A 5461-nucleotide genomic window follows, 5' to 3' on the forward strand; every position below is an offset into this window, starting at 1 on the left:
GAGTTCCTATTAATGAGATCTTCAACTCTAATTTAGGTCGCGTGGGCCAAAAACCGCTCGATCTAAAATTCGAATTTCAGGTCGTGCACTACTATGCCAAATCTTAGAAAATTCATACTAAGTCAGATTTGAGCATTCTTTTTTTGTATGTTCTCGGTTTAACGTATACTACAACTTTTGTTTAGATTTCTAAGGCTAAAGAGTCATCCATCGTAAATTCACTATTTACGTCTCCCGGTGCCGTACCGGTTTTGCAAAAAAACTTCGATATGTCATAACTTCTTCGTTATAACTCGGATTTCAGCGTTCTTTATATGTACGGAACCCTTAAGACATATTGTACAACTTGGTTAAGATTATTTATTATATAAATAATCTTTTTTTTCTAAAAGTTATTTTCGACCCTTATTATCTCTAAATTAACTAGCCCGGATCTACGGACGATACAACATAACTCACAAAACTAGAGGTTTTAAAAAAATTGCAGGTCCAAAGGCTAGGTAGGTGTGCTATCAATGGATTTAGATTTTGGTTAGTAACCCACTACAAATTTATGGAAGACCCAACTTGGTGTTGTAACTTTCAGTACCAATATCGATGCATAGCATTTATAAAAATGAAAACATGACCATTTGAATCCTCAGTCACAGCATTACTTCTTTTGTACAACGAGTTCATTCAGGCTTTTAAACAATCATTGTTTGCTTTCTTTCTTAATAATTATTATTTCGTGTTCATATGTAATATTTTCCTACAAAGTGCAGAAAAAAAAATTCTTCTTTAGAAATAGTGAATTTTTCTTTTTTTATTTGAAAAATGTATCATGTACTCATCCTTTTCCTTTGTTTTTTCGAAAATGATAGTTTTCTGGACCTACAATTAGGTGATTTGGGTTCTAAAATGTAAAACTATTGATGGCATGTTTATTGGAGGAATGGATGACAAAATTGATATCTGGGCTGATTCCTGAAAGTACAAGGCCATAATATGAGAAAATTAAAAGTACTTAGCTGTAATAAAAAGGTAGAATGATGTAACATCGTTTTTATGGGTAATTTCTCCAAATTTAAATGTATTTTTCAGGTGTATGTTTAAGTGGACGGTCATAAGAAGACAAAATGAAATTACAATGTGGTGTTCTATTTCTTCAAGTTGTTTCCAGGAACAGAAGTACGACATTTTTAATTCTTTACTTGAAATAAAAAGTGACTTCTTTTTTAACTGTTATCTAGACATTCCACTTTAATTATTGGAACATTTCCTATTAAATATGCTAATCTTACCCTATTAGTGATATAAATCAAAATATAAACAGAACAAAAACTAACTTCTTCTGGTCTTCATAACAGGTCTACGGTTTATCCTCAAAACTGTTGGTGACTTAGGTAACTTTTTCCCCTTTTTGGGTTTTTTTGGTTTTATTACGTATGTTTATAAATGAAGATGTTTTGCTATATGATCTGCACCCTGCTATAAATGTTATCACTAATATTAAATTGCTTTTGAAAAAAAAAATATTACATACCACCACATAATTGAATGATTTCTCTGAATTCGACATATTAGTTATCCACCATAACCAAGCTAATCACATTATATGTTTGTACCTTTGTTAGAAAAATCAGTTTTTCATTTGAAATTGGTTTTCCTTGAAGTTTTTGGAGTCCATTTTCAATTATTGTAACAATATTCTACCTATAAACACTAAAATTTCAGGGGAAAACTATTAAACATATTTTTTTAAAACAAACCAAGGGACAAACATCACCACAACAATTAAAAATAGGCATCGCTTATAATTTTATTTCAGTTGTAATGACCATCTATCAACTTTAACTTTTTGCATTTGTAAATAATAATTTCTAGATTAAATTAATTTTTTTTAGCAACATATCTTTGTTTCATTGTTTGTTTATAACGTCTTTCTTATATTTCATCCTATTACAATGTTTTTTTTGAATTTCGACGGAATCTATTAGCGTCTTTGTTGTGTTTTTTTTTTCCTTTTAAAAAAGGGTATGAAATTAATTAACGGTTGGGCTTTAGCGGTCTTGTGTAAAGAATCAAACATCTAAATGACCAAAAATCACATAGAATCCAAATTAACACAACAATAATAAAATTTGGAATCAAAGAAATCTTTGACTTTTGAAATAATTTGATAAATGGATTTAATTATTTAACCCTCAAAGGCTTCAAGGCAACACTATGATAAATAGACAGAACATAAAAAATAGCTTATTTATGAAATTTAACCATGTTTGGAGAAGGTAACTACTGTAATGTTATATAAAACTGAACAAAAAAGTAATTTGACTAATATTTTTTGTCTCATGACTCATGTTGTTTTTAGCACCTTTATCTTCTAGGTAGACAGCTCATCGGCAAATTTTAAGCAAATGACCATTTTGCCCTCACTTATACATTTTTTTAAAATTATCATTATCTTTACTAATCATTACACTATTTTTTATTATTAAAAATAAATCCTATTCACCACAAAAAAGACACTCAAGAGCAAAGTTTTTGAAGGGCAACGGTTCACAAAATGGTTAAACAAGAAGCAAATTACAGCTTTATTGAAAATTACCTGACAATGATTTTATGGTCCATCCGAATTCACTATATTGGTTTATTTTTTGCACTTTTACAAGAACATTGGTTTCTTTGCAACCGCTATTTTTAAAGAATGGAACGAGTTTTCCTTTTATATAGCATCTTACTTTCAGTTCGACTACTTTTAATTTCTTTAATTTGATTATAACCATATGTCTATTTAAAAGGGCTGATTTCATTTTGTTTGTAATGTAGGTGAGGATTGCAGTGATACAGACATAGCTACCATGTGGTTGTCTTCCTCTTAAACTTCAAAAACTCAAAATAATTTAATTTAAATGTTGATGAATTTTATCAGTTTATCTAGACAGAACACAAAACTGATCTCCAAAATGTCAAAAAAGGGTTTTTTTTTTTTTTTTTTTTTTTTTTTTTTTTTTTTTGTGGAAAAGGAATAGTGGAAATGAAATACATGGCAATTTGCATATCATTTTCTAATGTGCATTCAATCTATCTGTTTTGTAATCAGGCTCAATTCTCAAAGTTGATTGATAAACACATATGCACTTTCACTGACCCACTTGAAGACTCCAACCCATGCGTAACATGGGAAAACTTTCCTGGTTTTAATTATAGTTTTCTAATTATCATATTTTTACATTCATTATAACAATAATGAGTGTAAATAATCCTTATAGATCGAGGTTCAGGTGGGTTTATAAGGTTTACGGGGATGAAGGAGAATGATCTTGCTCTTCAAATCTTTTTCAACTAAGCATTTGCTCAAACACTTCACTAATAAACATGTGGGTTTAATTATGGGAGAAGGAAAATGATCTTGCTCTTCAAATCTTTTTCAATTAAGCATTTGCTCAAACACTTCACTAATAATCTTTTTCATCTTATAAATAATCATTTTTCTCCATTCCATACTTCTGAACCTATCGATTCAATATCCATATCTATTGCCACACTGTTCCGCACGTAGGATAGAAGAGTGATGCATGTGGAAGCATTGTTATAATGATTTGTTAGTGTTTTGCCGAGTTAGAATGCTTTGTTAGTGCGATCAAGCAACTACAAACACTACAAGGATTAAGCTCTATCCAGACGACATGTGCTGTCGGAAAAAGGCAAGCTATACCGACGACATGTTGTTGGTAAAACGTGTTCCAACTTTGACCATATTTCTTTGACTAGAAAGCCTATCCCGACGACATGTTGTCGGTAAAACGTGTTCCAACTTTGCAACTGCAAAAACGGTTTTCCCCTTTCCAGACAACATGTTGTCGGTATTGCTCATACTTTTCCCGACGACAAGTCGTCGGTATAGGATCCGAATAAATTTTTTTCTTATTTCCTCGAAAATCAATCCCGACGACTTGTCGTCTGGATTGGTTATTCTATACTGACGACTCCTGTCCCGAGGACATTTTCGACTTTTACCGACGGATCCATGTGACGACTTTTTATAGACGACATGTCGTCGGTATAAGCTTTACCAACGACAAGTCATCAGTACAGAGTCCCTAATTGTCGTCTGCATAGGGCTCGATCCTTGTAGTGAAAGTTTGTTAACTATGCAACGTTCTGGGAAGATAAGGGTTCTGAGAATCAAAGATTTAGGAGGAAGATTTGGGTTATGTTGATTTGTATGTGTGTGTGTGTTTTTTTTTTTTTTTGATATGCTGATTTCATATTTAAATCAATAACGCTAAACTCTGTCATGATTCTAGTGGATGTTATTCATAGTTGGAATTTGAAATGGAATCGATTTTCCTTCCACGTTGTTCCATCCGTAACTTTGATTTTGAAACAAAAACAATATTTATTTCCATGGGTTTTGATTTTCTAGTCAAGTGGAGGGAAGGTGAAGAAGACGTTAATGGAAGTAACCAATTAACCATGATGTTTTATTTACTGTTACGTCTAACTGGGAGAGATAATATTTATAGGTTTTATTCATATTAATAGTTAAATAAAACAAGGGCAAAAAGATAATTTCACATGGGTTTAACATAAAAGTTTCCACAAGGTTAATCAAAAGGACGATAGTGAAACGAGATCCATACCTAAGGAATCTCTGCAAGAAAAGTTTTATAAAGGCCATTTTGAGAGAAATTTTTTAAAGCATAAGGAACATTCATGAAAATTAGTATAATTTAAATGAAATTTTAATTTGGTTGGATTGGATTTTTGTTTTTTTTAGAATAAAAAAGTGCATACTCTTTAAACTACTCCTAATCAACATATTTTTTAATTTTTAATTATTAATACATGAACTTGAACTATCAACCTCATGTTTATATATGAGGGACCTTATTAATTAACAATTCACCTTGACACCATTAAATTTACGTTGGGTTGATAATTTATATATGATGAATGATATTTGTTGGGTCAAAATATGGTTTATACTTTACTTTTCTAGGCAGCTATATTTTTCAGTCTACGACCATAAACAGCCTTGTGTTTATGGCTGTATGGGTGTTCACGACCGTGAACGTGTTTCCGGCCACTATATATAGATGTAAGAGTGAGGAGTCAAAAAGGGGGGCTAAGTGTGTGTAATTAAAGATGTTCTAGAGAAAGAAAGTGAGAGAGAAGAGTGTATATGTATGTGTGTGAATCTTGTGTTGGAACATCATTCTAATCATATAAACATTGAAGATTCATCAAGTTCATCATCTTCTTCTTATCCTTCTTCTTCATTTTGATATTGCATCATTCAATTGATTGGGATTTCGCACCATCAATTGGATCTGATTGATACATTAAGCAAAATGTGGATTTTACAATTGATATCAGAGCTTGGATTGTATCAATCATTTTGGCAAGGTCTGAAGCGTTTTTGCACTTTTTCTTGATGGATTTTGCGTTTTTTGGATAGTTTTTTGACAAAATA

Source organism: Lactuca virosa, chromosome 8 (assembly GCF_052849685.1).
Source record: "Lactuca virosa cultivar CGN04683 chromosome 8, Lactuca_virosa_CGN04683_v6, whole genome shotgun sequence".
Lineage (NCBI taxonomy): Eukaryota > Viridiplantae > Streptophyta > Magnoliopsida > Asterales > Asteraceae > Lactuca > Lactuca virosa.